This window comes from Myotis nattereri, assembly GCF_964212035.1.
Source record: "Myotis nattereri genome assembly, chromosome: 4".
NCBI lineage: Eukaryota > Metazoa > Chordata > Mammalia > Chiroptera > Vespertilionidae > Myotis > Myotis nattereri.
Genome location: NC_138079.1, coordinates 50327295 through 50347341, shown reverse-complemented (window position 1 = coordinate 50347341; position 20047 = coordinate 50327295). Strand labels below are relative to the sequence as shown.

The window sequence follows — 20047 nt, the reverse complement described above, 5'->3', positions numbered from 1 at the left end:
ATAAATCCTGACCTTTAAGTGCTGCAGACTAAGCTAATCTGTGAAGCACTTTATTCCAACACTGAATCAGCGAGAGAAGCTCAACCAAATTGACTGCATTAGTCCCACCATGGTGTGGTTAAAGAGCCTATATATATCGAAGCAGATTACAGAGCTTGTTCCATGTGTACTATAATAAGTAGGATAATTGAAATATTCAATCTGTTTCATCATTGTGAAATAATAGAATTATTTAAACCTCCCTTCTGTTTGCCTATTATGAAGATACAAGTAGCCTCATTAAATATCATTAGGGCCTGATTTAGATTGATGAGAACAAGGAAATTCAGAATTAAGGCAAAAATACCACATGGCATTTCAACCTAACTCACTTCTATGGCTGTTATTTATTTTCATTTTCTTTCTTTCTCACTCTTTTAATTTTTTGTAAAATAGTTAAAGTATTATGTTGAATTTCTCAGTACCAGCTTTGAGTTTTGGGCTATTTGTCTGTCCAAGTCAATCATTGGGAAATGGAATTTTCTCAAAGATAGGATTTAAAAATAAATAAATAGAAGTTACCAAATTTGGGAGATTTTGGGCCATTTCCCCCTCAAATATTTTTCTCTCCTCTCCTCTCTTGGCTTTCTTCTAGATTTTGATTACACACATATCAGACAACTTTAGACCATTCCAGAGCTTACTAATACTTCTTTTATTCTGACTATTTTTTCTCTCTATGCTTCATTTTGGATAGTTTCCATTGCATGTCTTCAAATTCACTATTTTTCTTTCTTTCGGCAGTGCCTAGTCTGCTATTAATCATATGCAGGATATATAAATATATATTTCAGGTGCTACATTTTTCATCTCTACAAGTTCCAATAAAAAATGCTTTCCATTTTTCTCCTCATCAAACTCATGTTTGATAATTCTATCGTCTCTCCTGCATATGCCTCTTTACTTGCTGAGTGAATATTGACTGGATACTGGATATTGTGTTTTTGTTTTTGGGTGCTGAACTTTTTGGCATTTCTTTAATGTTGGATTTTGTCCTGCCACACAATTAAGTTCTTAGAAATTAGATTTCTTTGAGACTGGGCTTTACGTTTTGTTAGTCTAGGATTAATGTGACTCTATGGCTAAGGCAGAACCCTCTGAAGACTCTTCCTCATGCTGCGTGTATTACGAGGTCTTCCCACTCCAGCTGGTAGGAACATTTCTATCCCTGTCAGAGTTGTAGGAATTGCCTGGCTTATTGCTTTCTGTTGCTTCTTTATTTGGTCAGAGGTACAGTATTGTCTTTTCTTGTACAGATCATTACTCATTCAAAGATCTGAAGTAAATCTGCCAAGCTTTGAAAATCTTTATCTTTGTAGCTCCCTCCTCACTGGTACTTTACCCCAGAAATTCCATTTGTCTTGGCCTTCTGTATTCCAACTTCTGTCTTTTCAACATGGAAATCACAGGGCTCAGTTTTGGTTCCCCTCTCTTGTCTGAGAACTGGAAACTCTCTTTAGGCAATCAGTCAGCTGGAGCAGTGGCAAAGCTCACGTTTTCCCTCTTTTCTTAGGGACCACTCATGTGCTGCTTATTTTTCAAGCTCTGAACCAATTCCTTCTATACTTTTGTCAAATTTTTCTTTGTTTAAGGTGGAAGGTTCCCTGTTACTTTATCATGGCCAGAAGCAGATGTCTCAAATAACTGGTGTTTAAAAGGTACTGTACGATTTTTATTTAACCATTTGTTCAGAAGTTCTTGCCAGTACACATTTCTGGAAACAAAATAAGTGATATGACGATTTTTAAACAAATTTTAGACACAATAAATTATAATAATTGTTAATGCTCATTTTCCAACCCAAAGCAATATAATGAGTACAAAGCACATAGAACACCATAATTACTTCAGCAACTAAAAATCAAATTTTTACTTTTTTCAGGGAGAGATATATAAGAAAGTGTGGAGTGCTGGAGGCCTCTTCTATTGTTTCTTATGATAACTGTTGCTTTGCTCTATCTTAAAGTTACATTTGAGTTCAGGGGAATGATTTTCATTTTAGTAAGGGAAACTTTTTTGTTATTTTGTGTTTTTTTATTTTAGATTTTTATAATAAATTTATAGGGTGCCTTGAGGGCAGCACAATTTGCATCACAGGGGGCCACCTAAGAAACTCACCTGGGACAGACCACTCTGTTCTGCCTTGGAGCACTATTACCTAGAACTAGAATTTTTCATGAGATACTCTACATTATAAATAGAGACATCCTCAGGGCACCATATTAATGTACACTAGAGGGTCTTCTCATGCATTTTGAGGGGAAAATAGCAGTTTTGATATCCCCATGATGAGAGCAAGTATTCCTGATGCTAAAAGGATACTTGAGCACTTAGCTGAAACATAAGCATTTTTAAAGGTCAATTTTATAGTTCCAAACAATTTTATTTATTTATTTATTTATTTATTTATTTCTGACACTATGACAGAGGACCCATACCCTCCCCCTTCCACCCAGTCCCTACCTCTTCCTTCTCTCCTTCCCTCATAGACTGTTGTTTGTGTCTATGGGATATATATATATATATATAATATATATATATATATATATATATATATATATATATATATCCTTTATCTAATAGTTCCCAAAATTTTTAAATTAAAATATAGTGAATTTCTAGATTCATTTGCTTTAATGCTGAAAGGAGAACAAAAGTAATAGTTTGAAGGAAAGATTATATGAAAATATTGATAGATACAGATAAGACACATGAATGGTCTTTCAGGCTACTATTTATTTCCTTTATTTTTTACAAGAATTTATTTGAGTGCAAACTGACAACCTACTATTTATTTTCTTAACAATTAAAAAAACCTGCTACAACCGTTACAACTAGATTTTTACAACCTCTGACTTACCAATATTTAAATTTTCTGTGACCTAATCTGTAGACTGGAGCATAAGAATAGCTCACTGATCTTTTGTGACATAAACTAAATCAACATATATCTCTAAAACAACAATTTTGTTTTTTATTAGGATGAGCCTCATGTCTTTCCAATGACCCAGGGCTTATATTGTCCTCAGGTCTGTCAGACATCCCTACACCTTCTTGCACACAATCCTAACTCCACATATTTTCTTGTTCCTGTTTGATTTGGGAGTTTAGTGGGGTATGTTATCACGTATTTTGTTTTAGGTTTTGGTATGTGGGTTTTTTGTTTTGCTGTCAGAGCTGTTTTCTGGTTTTATGACAGAATTGGAGAGATTCAAAGCTACCCCACTGCTACAACTATCTTCCCAGAATTTCCCCCACCTTGGCTTCATAAAGTTTTTGTTTCCCCATCTGTTAAAATAATGAGAATGAAACAATCTCCTAATTCCCCTTTCAACGCTAAGATCTGTGACTGTATAAGGTAACCTTATTTGGTGGATCCAAAATTTTGAGGAAAGGAGTATATGAGATACTAACGCACTTTCATTTTTTAGACCCTGCATGTCTAACATTAAGTTGCTATGTGCTAGGATTATATTTTGTCCCCTTATCAATACTCATCCTTATATCCATCCACCCTAATAACAAACAATGAGCCTGTACCTTTGTTTCTCTAGGTACTTAATCAGGTTTGTGGTGCTGTTTGAAGCTATAAATAGCCACACCATAAATGTCATTTTTCAGATACATGATCACCTAAGCAGGCCTGATTGCTACTTAGAGGTGAAATGTGAGTCTTATGTGTGTGTTTTTTGGGGTGAGGGTGTGTGAGATAAACTATTCCAGCTTTATAAGAGGATTTCTTACATGCCACCACAATCTAGACCACTTAGCATGAATTTTCTCTGGGACTTAATAAGCAGCTAAGGAAAGCCAATTGACATCACCATTGGGTTAATAGTCAGACTCTAGGAGCTTGGAAAACTTTAATAAATCTAGGCATATTGCCTATAGGCATGTAACAATTTAGTGTTATCAAATAGCCTTGTATAGACAGACAGCTTCTCTGTAGAGGGACAGTCTTGCAGAATAGTTGTCAGGAGAGACTTCAGCAAATGGGGACAGAAGACACACGCGGAATACGCAAGGGCAATGTTTCATTCCTCCAAAAGGATCATGAGCTCAACAAATGTAGGTTATGTACCTTTCACCACATTCTCTGAGGTCATACAATTTATATAATAAGCATTTATGGGATACTTACCATGCACCAGTCATTTTGTTAGGTACTTTCTTTATCTTTTTAATGTAATTTTTTCTTAATCAAGTCATACTTGCACATGCTTAAAAAAATCAAACAATACTTTGAAACTCATAAAAAATAGTTGGCCCCTGTTTTATTTCTTGTGTCTTCAATTTATTTTCTCCAGAGGCAACTATTTAAATTACCTTAGCTGTTTAATATTTGCTTCCATATAGCTAAATAACCATGTTCATTGCTACTTCTTGATTTATCAGTTTTAAATATGATTTATCAGTTTCCTGCTCTAAAGATTATCGTTTAGTTCTCTATGTCCCCATCTAGTCAATACAAATATTTATGATTTCTCATCCTTTCTGTAAAATTATATAATCATTTTTATTTAAGTCAATATTTGTTTACATTGTATGATCATTTAATATTATACATACGTAGTGAACCATATATTATACTATATGTCATTTCCTTTCAGATAGAACTTATGTTTTCTCTGAAATAAAAAACATTCCTTCTTTTTTGTTTTTTACTTTTCCATGTAAATATCAGTAATTCATTTCCAATTTTCTGACAGAACTGAAATTCTAATACTTTGGGTGGCTGTTATATTTACTGAGTGTCAGAGACATCTCTTGCACAGGCCTCTGTTCTCCTGCCTTAATCTGCACTGGTTGCTCTTCAGTCTGTCACCTCGAGATTCCCATCTGTGTATTTGCTCCACCTGCATGCTGTTGCCCCACTTAACTCTAATGCTTATTTGAATTTCCCATTCTTTTATTCTCTTTATGTTTCCGTTTGGATTTTTTTCCTAATGAACTATTCCCCAATTCATTAATTCTCTAGGCCAACCTAATCTGTTGTTACATCAATTTTTTAAATGAGATATTTTATTTTTCAGTTCTAGAATTTCATTGGATTCTTTTTAACATAGATTGCAGTTCTGACAAAATTCTTCATCTTGCCATTTATTTTCTTGCTTACATTATCATAGCTATTTTGAAGTCCTTATTAATAACCGTGATACCTGGACTACCTGTTTTTTTTTTCTCTTTTGTTTTTAGTTTTTGTGTTTCTGACTTAGTGGATAATTTTGACTTAATGCTGGATATAGTAAATTAAAATGTATAGATGCTCTCAATGATTTTTTCTTTTTCTAGAAAAAATTTTACTTTCTCTGGCAGGCAGTTAAGAGGAGGGATGGGTCACCTCAGTACATTTGCGGTCATTTTTTTCAGTCTGTTCTTACTCCTAGAATATTTCCTTTCAGGGAATCTCCACTAAAACTCTGGAGCTGTTTATCAAGACTTCTTATTCTTGGCAGGCTTTGAATTTCAATTTTTGTCTTCTTGACACTGTGGTCAATTCAAGACTCTTCTTCACTTTTAGTTTCTAACTGCAGATTTCTGCTTGTTTCTTGGCTTCCAATCCTGCACAATTTAAGAATCTGCAAATGCTTTGATAAGAAAAAGTTCCAAGAATACCAGGTTTACTTCTACCAGTGGTCCCCTTTTCTTTAGGATAATGGAGCCTCAAATTTTGGGAGCCACGTATCCCTCATCTTGAATTTGGGTCTCCCCAGACCACTGAAACTGACACAAACTCCCAATCTTTTTGTTCAATTTGTTCAGTGCCCCACATTGCAAATTAACAAATCCTCTGAGGGAAAAGCATCAGTGAATGTAAGGTTTACCTCAGTATGCTTCCCTTTTCTCTATGATCTTGGCTGTTCAAGTTCTGATTTCCTTCATTGTTTCCAATGCCTAAAAGAGCTGTTCTTATACAACTTTTAGTTTGAAAACTCATGACTTTCAGGACTTGAAACTTTTTTTTTTTTAATTTTAGCTCTGTAGTAATTTATGTCCTTCTATTTTTCTTTTTCTCTTTTTCCTTTCTGCAATTCCTGATATTTCGATATTAGGCTTTCTGAATGGATCACTTAATTTTTAACGTATTTCTCATTTCCATGTCTTTGTCTCTTCCCCTGGACCTTATTCAGAGAAGAGCCTTTGATCTTATGACTTGGGGTATGAAGCAAGTATAGATACTGGTGTTCTGAGAGCCAGATAAGGGCTGAGGTTGAGCATAAAGGTTGTTCTAAATGTAAACCTTCCCTCAGTGCCCCTGTTTTCAATTTGTTACTCACCTATGCCTTCAGCTATAATGTCTGTCCCTGAATCCTGCACTTCCCTGATTCATCTTCTCCAGTACACTTCAGCCTTCAGCACGGATGGAGGAGAGAGATTTGTCTATAGTTTTGTTTTCATTTCCAACTCCACACCTAACCTCGGAAGTACTTGGTGTTGCCAGTTCTTGAGACTTTCCAGGCTCTATGGCACAATTAGAAAGAGCCACACCATCTGGGCCAAGAAGCTTTTGATTTGTTTCAGTCTCTCCCATCATGGCTATCTCCAATTCAACCTCAGCAATGCAGCTGGAGTCATTGTCCCTGGTTAAAACTGCTGCCCTGGGGTAAGAGAAATCTCTTTTGCTCCCATGACTTTATTCATCATCTATATGCTGATGAATCACAAATTTATATCTCTAGCCTGGATTTCTCTTCAAGGCTTTAATAATAATACGAGAGACCCAGTGCACAAATTTGTGCACGGGTGGGGTCCGGCCAGCCTGGCCCCAATCAGGGCGGATTGAGGCTGGGCCTGTTGGGAGGAAGAGATAGCAGGAGGTTGTCTGGCTGGCCTGCCTGGATTGGGGCCCGATCAGGGCTCCCCATCAGGGCTGGGCCGGCTGGGGGAAGGGGCCACGGGTGATTGGCCAGTGGGCCCTGCCCCCGATTGGGGTTGTGGAGCTGATTGGGGGCAGGGCCGGCCATGGGGAGGGGCAGTGGCCCGGCTAGCCCCACCCCCAAATGGGGTGGGTGGCGGTGCCAATCGGGGGCCAGGGGCCTGGAGGAGGGACCATGGGTGGTTGGCCAGTCAGCCCTGCCCTTGATTGGGGTGGGGAGGCTGATCTGGGGTGGGTCTGGGTGGGGGAGGGCTGCAGGAGATTGGCTGGCCAGCCCCACCCCCTATTGGGGTGGAGGGGCGATCAGGGGTGGGGCTGGCCGGGGGGCGGGGCTGCGGGCTGATCAGGATGGTGGGGGCCCATCGGGGGCATGGTCAGCCAGGGGGAGGGGCCGTGAGGTTGGCCGCTGGTCCCACCCCCTGATCAGGCCTGTTTGCTGGCCACAGTGAGCATCATAGCGACCGGTTGTTAGGTCGTTATGGCCATTGTGGTAGCTGCCTGGCATTCACAGTCCTTTTTGGGGATCTCTCTTACCCTCCGGACTGTCAGGTTTATGAAGTTAGGGGCTGTATTTCTTCAACTCATGCCTTTCTCCTCAGTCCTTAGTTCAGTGCCTGGGTTTTGTTAAGGCCTTTTAAAATATTTATTGAAGGAATAAGTAATGGAATAGGAAACATGAATTCAATTTTGAACTAGCCTGATACTCTGAAATTTTTACCACTTGAATATATTATTAAAACAAAACAAAACCTCAACCAAAATAGAACCATTGACATATGAGGTTACATAATTTTAGACTTAGGTGAGAAGAGAATTATTATCAATTTCAAACTGAGATGCACACAAGTTGATATTAAATGGCATACACATTTTTTCCTTAAAACAAGTGCTATAGCCGAAACCGGTTTGGCTCAGTGGATAGAGCGTCGGCCTGCGGACTGAGAGGTCCCGGGTTCGATTCCGGTCAAGGGCATGTACCTGGGTTGCGGGCACTTCCCCAGTGGGAGATGTGCAGGGGGCAGCTGATCGATGTTTCTTTCTCATCGATGTTTCTAACTCTCTGTCTCTCTCCCTTCCTCCCTGTAAAAAATCAATAAAATATATATATAAAAAACAAACAAACAAACAAAAAAAACAACAAGTGCTATAATCCTTTAGTGTTATCATTTGCATTACAAATCAATATACTTACCAACCTTTGTACAGTAATTTTTGTTTCCTGACAAATTAGATGATATTCTTCCTCTGCTGGTTTTAAAGGTTCTTTTCTTTGGTCTACTCTTTGTACAGAACATGGGCTGCCTTCGTGTGTCATGGATTAACTTGATGTGTTTTACTTATGATCTAGTTGTAGATTCAGTCCCAAATGATGAATTAGCCTAGCACTCTAGACATATTCTGCTGTTTGACAAACATGGGTCCAATTACACTACTGAGAAAACATATAAAAAAGGAGCTCACTAGTGTCATTCTATTTTTAAATATAGAATGCTTTTATTAGACTTCAAAACATTCTTTAACTGCTTATCTGTCCTTTGCTCTAGATCTATTTTCTTCAATATATATACTCTAGTTCATTATGCAATTGTATGTTTCCTGTAATTGCCTCTACATTTATATTAGCACAATCTTCCTCTGTTTTACCAAAGCAAAATTTGAAAAGTGGCCATCTCAAATTTTATCTTTAAAATGTTCCATAATGAATAGAGATAGAACCACAACTTTAACTTATCTAGTTAATGAACTGTAGCTCTCCTGTTTTTAGTAACATCTCCCCAAATTCTTGGTTAAAGGGACTAAGAAATATGTATTGTTATCACAACCTACAGCAATAAATTACCTCAACATAGGTATAACAAAAGGAAAAATTTTATAGCCACATTCATATTCAAAGATCTTGTGATACAAGCCAACCCCTGTGGGGGTATTATTTTGAAACACAACAGGTTGACATTATATAATTACACACTGCTGGATATTGAAATAGCAAAAAAGGAAAAAGTGCTTATAGTAGTACTCACAGCACACTATTATGAATATTCACATTCATCCACATATCTTTAGAGAATTATTTCTAGTTATGCATTACAGACTTTAGCAAAAATTTAGTGATTTATTCAATATCAATATTAGGTTTTGACATTAATGTCTCAGCAAGCATAGGGAGGTATGGTCTTAAGACTCACTTCTATTCAATAAAGGGGACCCAAGGTGAACCTCTTTTCCTTTGTTTTCCAGTCAGTTTTTAAAATAGACATTTTATGTATGTATGTATATGCAAATATTCAGAATCCCTTTCAATTCTTACAATTTGCACTTCCAATCTACTTTTTCCACTTTTTATGATGGCATTTTTCTTTTCTAAGATAAATTCCCCAGTTTTTGGTCCTTTTTTACCATCTGATTCTGTTTTATGCACTCTCTATAATGGGGTATGTCAGAATTTCTGATATTCTGAATTCCTTTTTCCACTATTCTCAATGCTACCTTCTAATCTCTGGATTGTAACCAACTTTTACCTTTCTCCCCTTCATATATCAGGCTTCTAATCTCTCCATTATTTTTACTTACCAAGAGCTTTTTGGTCTTTTTGGTGTACTCTGAAGCATAGTTTCACAAATATTTAGGCCATAAATGCCATCATTCTTGGAACCTTACCTAGTCTCTCTCTCAGGTTGATCATCTTAATAACCTTACATCTGTTATTCCTATTCTGTAATGTAGGTAGAATCTATTGGCTGCTTTTGGATTTCTCTCCTATCCAGACTTTTAAAATAAAATTGAATGCATATAATTTTAGGTTGTATCATTTCATATTTAACATTTTTAACATTTTTTTTCTACAGTGACTTACCTATGGGAAAGTGAGATTGGAGGAGAGAGTATAGTCAGAGAGCTAGAGCATGAGACTGAATCACAGATGTAATATGTTTTGTGGGGAACATTTTAAGGTGGTATACAAGAACAGTCACTATTTAAAAGTAAATATTAGCAAAACAACATACTGGTAGTAGTGTAGTAGTCTAGGAAAATACTCCCTCATCAATAAAAATCAGTCAACCAACCAATCATGCAATAACAGATTAGGTTGTTCCAATAAACAAAGCTTGGATTTAAGTGGATACATGCTCAATAAAGGTGGATCAAAACCATTCATGGTGGTTATAAGAAGCTCAAAGAAGTTCTAGAGTTTAATTAGTTAGCTTTAGTCACCAACTCTGTCATGTCTCCTTAGATTTCTTGCACTTTCTTTGTATTGGTGCAAGACAAGGTTTCAGATACTAGGATGCAACCCTCACCCCCACCTCTAACCCATACAAAGGCTGATTCATAACAACAATAGGTTTTCAAGAAATATTTATTGATAAGAATGGTAGCTTGCAAAAGAAATTCAGTTAACCTAGTTTGTTTTTAATAAGTTATACACAGAGACTTCTTATCAAGGGGGTCTTTATTGGCTTTTATAAACTTCAATAGGTATAATCTTGAGGTATGCTGCTAAAATCATTATCCTTCAACAGAAATAAAATTGGAAAATCCCATTATCACCCAAAAACTAGAAATAAGTGAAAATAGGCATCAAGTAAAAACGAATGCAAATACTCTGGAGATATAGTGTGATTATTCTGTTTTATCTCCCATGAAATCTGCTTTTCACACCCTTTATGGCCTCTTTGGGGTGTTGGTGTTCATGAATAAAAATATTACTTAAAAAACACAAAACACATTTCTTTGCTCTAATTAGGCAATATGAAAGCCTTCTGTTACAATTTATATTATTAAAATTTTGACATTTTCTAATGGCATAAAACATGTTCTATTTTTAACAAAGGCTTATATTAGTACAGTACTTGGAGGAGATTTCCAAGTTCTAATGGAGCTTGTGTTTTTATAACTATTTGATACCAAAAATTATGGTAATAAAATAATTTTGGTAGTCTCTGGTTCATTTTAAATAGTAATTACCCTCCAGAGTTATATGCACCAAGAATAATGTGTCTAGTGATTAAAATTTAGAAACATAATAATTATTAAAAGCTTCACACATGACAGGCATCAATCATTTCTGGACAACAGAATCTTTAGGGCAGCGGTTCTCAACCTGTGGGTCGCGACCCCTTTGGCAGTTGAACGACCCTTTCACAGGGGTCGCCTAAGACCATCCTGCATATCAGATATTTACATTATGATTCATAACAGTAGCAACATTGCAGTTATGAAGTAGCAACGAAAATAATTTTATGGTTGGGCCACAACATGAGGAACTATATTTAAAGGGCCAGAAGGTTGAGAACCACTGCTTTAGTGTAAAATAGTCTAGTAGAATTACCTACATCAAAACATCGAAAGGATTCTTTAACCTGGACCTTTATGAATACTACCAAACTGTTGAGAACAACTGAACTGTAAAACTCTATTTTAGAACAACAGATCATAAAGAACATAGAATCTATTCTGATCTTCCTGTTCAATTGCTTCTCATTAAGGAACTGGTGATAAATCTAGACAATGTAGCTAAAAGCACTGTCTGCTGTAAGCCCAGATTATTTTTTCCCTCCATATATTATATATATTATATATATACATGTTTTATATATATATCTTATAAAATAATAGCTTTTACTTGCATCAGGGCCTAAATTTTTGAAATATCCAATTACAAATGCTCCAGATTCACTCCAAAGAAAGTCATTTTTTGGAAATTTGGCTTTTTCCAAAATATTTTTCATTTAATTTCTAAAAGGAATGGTTATTTTATGCTGCAATTCTCTCTCTTGTTCTATTTAAAGCACTGCATTCTGAGCTTGTGTTCATTGTACAACTATTTGTTGAGCATCTATGATTAACAGGCATTGTGCTAAAACTGTGAGTGCACTAGTGAATTTGATACCATCCCAGCCCCAGGAGAATACAAACAAACAAAAGGGTAATTGTCATACAGAAGAGAGCTGGGATTGGGGTAAAGGGAGAATGCTATGGGAACATACAAGAAGGGTATCTTCATGGATCAAAGGGCTTTCCAGGAGAAGAGGCAGTGAAATTGAACTGTGAAGAGTGAATAGGACTCAGCTAGATCAGGTGAGAAGAAGAGTGGCAGCACACCATTAAACTAACTAGATTGTCTTTTTTTTTTTTTTAAGTATATTTTGCACACTGTTGTGATGGGAAGGTTGTTTTAAAGTACTCCTAGCAAGGAAAAGTCCCTACTTGCTTTGTGTCAGTGCTGAAACTTATACCCTCATAACAAGACACATGAAGCCTTTTCACTGTTGAGTATGCCCCCAGTAAGAGCAACTAGCTGGACTGATCACTTGCTACAGTATAATGAATGCAAGCCTACATGTATGAACTTACTTATACCTACTTAACAGGTCTACACATAAACTACACTAATAAAAGACAAATATGCAAATTGACCATACCTTCACTATGCCTTAAACCACACCCACTAGCCAATCAGAGCAACTATATGCAAATTAACCCAACCAAGATGGCGGCCGGCAGCCACAGAGCTGGAGCGAGAAGGAGGCTTGGTTGCCCCAATGATGGAGGAAGCCAAGCTGCCGCGGCCAGCTCTGAACTCCACTCAAAGCAACAAAGTTTCAATTATAGAAGGTAAATAAACCCCAGATACCTGCTTTCAGCCCGGTCGTGGCCACAGAGCTGGAGCGAGCAGGAAGCCAAGCTTCCCTGCCGTGGCCGGCTCTGAGCTCCACTCCAAGCGACAAAATTTTAATTATAGAAGGTAAATAAATCCCAGAATAAAAAGAAAAAAGAAAAAAAGGAGAGGCTGGGAGCTTCCATCGCCAGCGGGCTTGGCCAGCCTGAAAACGGCCCTCAGCCCCTCACCCAGACTGGCCAGGCAACCCAGTGGGGACCCTCTACCCTGAAGGGGGTGTGACCAGCCTGAAAACAGCCATCAGCCCCTCACCCAGGCTGGCCAAACCTCCATGGGATGAGGGTCCCCACTGCGGGGGGCTTGACTAACCTGTAAACAGCCATCAGCCCCTCACCCAGGCTGGCCAGGCACCCCAGTGGGGACCCCCACCCTGAAGTGGGTGTGACCAGCTGCAAACAGCCATCAGTCCCTTACCCAGGCTGGCCAGGCACCCAAGTGGGACCCCCACCCTGATCCGGGACTCCCTTCAGGGCAAACCAGCTGGCCCCCACCCGAGCTTCAGGCCTCTATCCTATATAATAAAAGGGTAATATGGAAACTGACCTCCTCTGAGTCATGAAGATGTGCATGGATACCTAAGGAAGGAGGAAGGGAGAACGAATGTGGGCTAGACAAACAACAGTGCATCCCACCAAGATGTTTGCTGCTGCTGCTTATTTGTTTAATCCAAATTCAGTCTCCTGACCAGAGAAAAAGTACTTCCTTATTATTGGGGAAGAAGGGCATAATTCTAATGGATTCTAACTCTTTGAACTATGTGTGGATTGGTAATTAGGGAGGGATGAAGTAAATGTTGAGTTGCGGAGACCGCTGTTTTATCTTTCCTTTCCTTTGCTTCCTGAATTGTACTTTTGAATTTCTACATTGGTTTTTGTGGTCCACATTTAACATAGAGTAGAAAGAAATTGCAGGCACTTATTTTGCTGTAAAGTATTTTTAGATGTTTTGTGGGCTGTGTATCAATTACTATATAACATAGAGTTAGAAAGGAATGTGCAAAATATATTTAGCAACCTTTGATAATATTTTAAGAGCATTTGATTTTGACACATGCTATATAATTTATAGAGATGCAGGTTACATCATTATAAGGTTACATATTGAGAAATCTACCCCCCAAAAAAAGCCTTAACAAAAATACCTTCTTGAAACACAGACTGAGGAATGTTCCCTCAAAGGATAAATATGCGATTATTGCTCAGGTTTTCCTTTTTCTTTTCCCTCTTCATTTTCTTTTTTGTATTTCCTATGCAAGTATAGCTTTGTGGCTTCTCATCATGACAAATGGATGACAGAACCAGAAGAGGTTTGTGTCAATTGAATGATCGACGCTTATTTTTTATTTAGGACCATTCTTCCCCTCCGGCTACACAGGGTTGTAGCCATGTGCTTGCCAGAGGCTGGACAAAGATAAACATATTCTCCCATGGAAGTGGCAGAGGCCAACTACATGAGCAAATGCAAAAAGCTTCATTTTGCAAGTTTTTTCAGGGCAACCTCTGATAGACAGAAGGGAGAATAAAATCGATAGTTTAAATACTAGAACAATAATAATTGCCACCTAATATTTGCATAGTGACGTATTTTTCAGTTTTTGTATTACATTACCTCACATATGGAGTAATCCTGTGACAAGGGAAGGTTGTAGATATTACAACCTTTCAGAGATTAGGAAATCAACATATCTGAATCTCAAGTGGAAGGTTTAAGAACTAACTTTTTGTTTCCTTTTCATGTGTGTGTACATGCATGTGTGTGTACTTTCTAGTGAAATATTTTAATCCCCGCCTCCTTTTTTTTTTTTTTTAAAGAACAAAACAAAATACAAAGGAGAAAAGAAAGAAAGAGAGTTGAACAAAAACCCATACTATGTTAAACACATATATAATGGTCAATTTCTGAAGGATATACATTTGCTGGATTATGAAGTGTGAATTTGAAGAAATTGAATGACTTAAAATACTTTAAAAATACTCTTTAAATAGCATTTTCATTCTTGCTCTTAATTTTTCTATCAGGCCTGGGTCTCATATATTCAGTTCAATCTCCTTCAAGCACATTTCTTATGCTTATGCTTTTATCTTCTTATTTTCTCTTTCCCTAAACCTAAACTCACCCCTCTCATGAGAGTTTTTAGGACTCATATAACTTGGGAAGCCTTCACTTAAAGCCTGTAGACCTTTATTGTGCCTCTCTATTTAAGAAAATACATTAAGGGGAAAGGTATTGCTGAGAATCTTTGAAATCATACATGTCACATGGTGGTTACCCATTACTGGGAATGCACCCATATACAATCATAAGAATTTGATGATTGACACAGAGTTGGTCCTCAATAAACAACTATAGATAACCATTGAGACTGCTTCTGTTGGAGTAAATGTATTGTGTTATTTTGTGCTATCTGAATACAAAATACTAGTAGACCTTTGAGTAAGGTATGTTTTTTGACAGCTGCTGTTAACATCTGAGAGGCTATTTAATTTGCAACTAGAGCAGCAAAAAATAAAAAAAATAAAAACAGGCTACATTACTACTTCTGCATATTTGATGATTATCAATAAATATGGATGAAACACCAGAAGGAGCATACCCATGCCTAGTTAGCAAATTTGCCAACTCTGCAGACAATAGATGTACTGCATGATTGTGTTTGTTGAAAATAAAAAAGAGAGACACATAAATAGGGCTAGTGAGAATAAAGATTCAGTGACGGTATGGCATAATACTTACAATGTATCTTTCATCTTAGGTACTTGAAAGCATTTAAAAAGTGTCTTCATGACACCCTTCCAGTGCTAGTAGATGGTAAAAATATCAACTCCATTGAAATGAAAAAGGATGCCGAAACAGGAGTTGAAAAGTTAAGCGACTGCTTAGTGTCTCGGTCTCAGAAACAGAGGCTGTTTCTATCTGTGGCAAGTGTATTGTTTCATTTGCCCCCAAGCAATCTTTTTCTAGCTCTGTATAAATTATCTACCTGGCAAAAGCAGACTGGAGCTAGGAGCAAAAATATACTTCTGTGGGTGTAATTGTATTCCTGGCCAAACAGTATTTGGACTTCTTCCATTAGCAGGAATGCCTGGTGGTTGTACTAACTTTGAAATCCTGAGTTGTCAACAAACAGAAGGAACCTAGTTGAACAGGATTAGAGAAGAAATGGAGAGATGGGATAAATATGCAGGCACATCCAAGGATTTAACCTGAAACTTCCTAGAGGAGATGAATTTGTGGGAGTGGTTCTTTCTTTGTGTCTGGGCTCATTTCCTTCTTTTCCCTTCTCAGCTACTGTTTTTGTCTCCTTTTGCTCCTTGTTTCCTGAGCAGTACCAGAAGTCAGAACTGGGAACAGCTAGAATCCAGGGCAGGTTTCTTCCTGGTAAGAAGTGATAGCAGTGTGGATGATACTCTTTGCTTCTGCTGAAGACAATGAGCATTTCCCTGAAGCACCTTCCTGGCTCATACTTTCATTTCATCTTTTACTTCTCTTACATCTTGCCCCACACCACCTGCAACCACAGTTGTCCTTGCTCTTGCTCAAATATGCCAGGCATGTTCCTGACTCAGTCTTGGCTCTTCCTGTTTTCTCTACCTTGAATGTTCTTTTTACTCAAACGGTTTCTTCATAGTATGCCTTCTCTGGCTACGCAATCTCGATTTACAGTAACCAAGTATCCGGTTTTGCCTGGGACTCAGGATTCCTAGGACACAGGACTTAGTTTTAAAACCTAGTCAGTCCCAGGAAAACTAGAATTCCTTGGTTACCCTGTTTAAGCCGTTTTCCTCCTTTACTGTTTGTTCGTAGCACTGATCACCATCTAATACACTATACATTTTTTTTTAATTTACTGTTTGATTCCCAGTGTTCAGACTGGCTCCTAGCAGGTGCTCAGTAACTGTTTTTGAAAGGATAAATAAAAAATAAAATAAATAAATGAGTAATTTAGGAAGTCTTAATCATAAACAAAGAAACCAACAGAGCTATATTTCCTGAAGTGAATTATCAAATTCATTAAATCTTGGTCAAATGTAATTTGTCTCTCAAAATAAATGCATTATTTCCTACTGAGTGATAATTGGAGGGGGGGGGGATTTGAACAATGTTTTTGTTCATAATTTAAAGTCAAAGTTATTTAATTCATTTAAAAATATATTTTATAAAAACAGACTATTAATACAATGTAGTATTACACTTTAAATATGTTGGGGATCATTTGTGTGGATTTAAGTCAAGTAATTTTAATTTTTTGAAATGCACTTGTAATGGAAATTCACTTAGTTTTAATGCATGTAAGTCTCTTATTTACCCCCATGAAAATTTAGGCATATGTTTGATTAACAAACATAATACTTCTCTTAATATTCAGTTAATATTGACTGGACTAATGAATGGGTGAATTCAAAAGGCAAATATATAGAAAACCATATTGTTTGAGTGGATGAGAAATCAGAAGTTAGGAGCTGCCATGTATTTAAGGTATCTGACATTGGTTTGAGACCTGAGTTGGAAAGCCTGGCCAAGCTTTCCCTTTTTTTATTATTTGCAAGCACTTGAGTTGTCCTTGTCTCTCACTTATCCATGTTGGTGACGTGCTATGGGAAGAACACCAGATCTTGGGGTGGAAGTCCTGGGTCCTCAGCCCTTGTCACCATTTAACTTTCCATGTGGCCTTGCATGATACTTATCTTTGAACCAGCATCTCATAATTTGTGAGATTAGGATGATAAAGTCCCACATACCTTACCAGCTTTCTCAAAATAGGAGTGGGTCCTTGTCTGGGTGGCTTAGTTGGTTGGAGTGTCATCCTGTACACCAAAAGTTTGCAGGTTTAATTCCAGGTCAGGGCACATACCTGGGTTGGGAGGGTTTTGTGTGTGTGTGTGTGTGTGTGTGTGTGTGTTTTAATCCTCATTTGAGGATATTTTTCCATTGATTTTTAAGAGAGTGGAAGAGAGGGAAAGACAGAGAGAAATATCAATGTGAGAGAAACATCAATTGGTTGCCTCCTGCATCAGGGCCCGGGCCAGGGAGGAACCTGCAATGGAGGTATATACCCTTGACGGGAATCAAACCCAGAACCCTTTGGTCCACAGGCTGACACTCTATCCACTAAGCCAAACTAGCTAGGGAGTTTGATCCTGGGTTGGGGCATACAAGAAACAAACAACCAATTGAAGTCTCTCTCTCTCTCTCTCTCTCTCTCTCTCTCTCTCTCTCTCTCTCTTCCCTTCCTCTCTTTCTAAAAATCTATACAAACATACAAATTCTAGGGCTCTACCCCATGCTTTTTCTGAATTTCCTTTAGATCAGTGGTTCTCAACTTTCCTAATGCCGCGACCCTTTAACACAGTTCCTCATGTTGTGGTGACCCCCAACATAAAATTATTTTCATTGCTACTTCATAACTGTAATTTTACTACTGTTATGAATCGTAATGTAAATATCTGATATGCAGGATGTATTTTCATTGTTACAAATTGAACATAATTAAAGCATAGTGATTAATCACAAAAACAATATGTAATATATATGTGTTTTCTGATGGTCTTAGGTGACCCCTGTGAAAGGGTTGTTCGACCCCAAAGGGGTCGCGACCCACAGGTTGAGAACCTCTGCCGTAGATTGTTATGTTAGTTCAATAATGTTCATAATATATCTTATTTTTGAAGTAATTTGAATGAGGCTCTGTTTCTTACCAGCCAAGTAGCTTAAGGATCTGTCCAGATGTTATAGTTTTTTCCTTTTTTATAGAAGGAAAACAATAATGAGCATAAGGATTTTTAATGGCAAGAAATATATTGCATTTATAATTAGAAGTCCAAAATTTTATAAGATACATGTTTAAAAGAAACTGGTCTTCTCTAGAATATCTCATGGTATTACTACATTGAAGATAGAACTTGATAGAACTCTTTCCTTTAAGAAGATATCCAGATTCCACTGGAATTGAGTAATCATACCAGATTTCTGTTTCTTTCTTTGATCACTTTTAGTAATTTCATTAGTATTTAAGCTTTGAAACATTTCAAAATTCATAAAGTTGAATTCCAAGTTGTAAGATTATATGTTTGTATAATTAATTATTTTTTTGTATTTATGGTGAAATAAATTGGTACATGGTACATAGAAATGTGAAATATAATCTCTGGGTGGCAGCATGTATTCACCAGCAAAATGTCCTTCACATTCACATTTATTTAATGGATTGCTAAATTAATGGGTCAGCAATATTCCATGGTATAGTGCGACTTGGTCACTTGACAACCCCTCTTCAAGTACTTTTAGAAGAGGTGATAAAATGTAGAATTGGACTCGGGATCCGGGCGTCGCCGCGGCAGCCGCTACCTCAGGAGCTGGTGAGCGGTGCGCGCGGCCCGGGGCACCCCGGGGGAGGGCCGGCGGGCTGAGCGCGGGGATCGGAACCAGGGGACCGTGTGGGGAAGCGGGCGGCACGTGCGGGGCAGCCCCGGCGCCCCAATAAAGTCTGTTTTGACGAGAAAAAAAATGTAGAATTGATGATATACAATTAACTAAAATTGTATATGATTGTGTAACTAAATGCAAAGAAATTTGGTTAATTAATGCATCAATGTCAATTTTTAGGACTTTCTCTAGTGAAGTTCCATAATGCTCTAGTCTCCCTATTAGACATTCCTCTTACTGCCTTGGAAATAGTACCTAGGCTTATGAAAATTATAATTAAGATAAACTTTGAGGTATAGTGAATATATTGGATAACAGGATCAGTACTCATTGGAAAGATTGACTAAAACCGATCAGATAAAATTTGGCAGATATTAATGTAAAGTTATATAATTATTAAAATAATATAAAAATCAGAAAGTATAATATTGAAAAGTCCTTAGCCTTATGGTTAATTCTAAATGCAATATGTGATGGGACTGTTGAGGCATACAATCACAGCCTGTATCAGCTGAAGCATGGTGTTATCCACGTCAAGCGAGACACTTCTCTCAGCAATGTCTGCCGGTGAGACCAAACTTACATTCAGTTCTAGGTGTCACACCCGAAGGGGGACATTGATATATGAGAGCATCATAGAGAAATAAGGAATGTGGGAGGTGGAGAGCCTGGAAAGTATGTTATGAGAAAACACTTGAATGACGTGGAGATGTTTGGTTTGGCACCAAAAAGAACCTGGGTACATGGCAGCAGTGTTTGAATATTTGAAAGGCTGCCATGTGGAGGAGAGAGACTTGTTTGTTTGCTTTGGGATAATTGGTATAAGATGTGGGGGGTATTTCTTGGAATAGGAAAACCTTTCTTATAAGAATTAGAACTATTCAATAAGGAACTGAGAGTGTACACTTGAATATCCAGTATGAATGATTATTTGTCAAGGATTGTTGAAGATGAAATCCCCTCCATTACTAAAAGCCCCCAAAAGTCCTTAAAAGGTTTTTTTTTTTTTTTTTTTTTTTTTTTTGGCG

The 20047-nt window shown here is 37.5% G+C and overlaps 1 protein-coding gene across 4 annotated transcripts in view; it reads left to right on the top strand.

Moving 5' to 3' along the window:
• Nucleotides 1-20047, top strand: part of CETN3 (centrin 3) — a 606464-nt gene that overhangs the window by 58402 nt on the left and 528015 nt on the right. For 2 of the 4 annotated variants that reach the window (XR_013995870.1, XR_013995872.1), the window contains exon 6: nt 1632-1697. The exons of the other annotated variants lie outside the window; for them this stretch is intronic. The gene's annotated coding sequence lies outside the window, so the exon portion shown is untranslated. The remainder of the gene's footprint in view (nt 1-1631; nt 1698-20047) is intronic. 4 annotated transcript variants of the gene reach the window in all.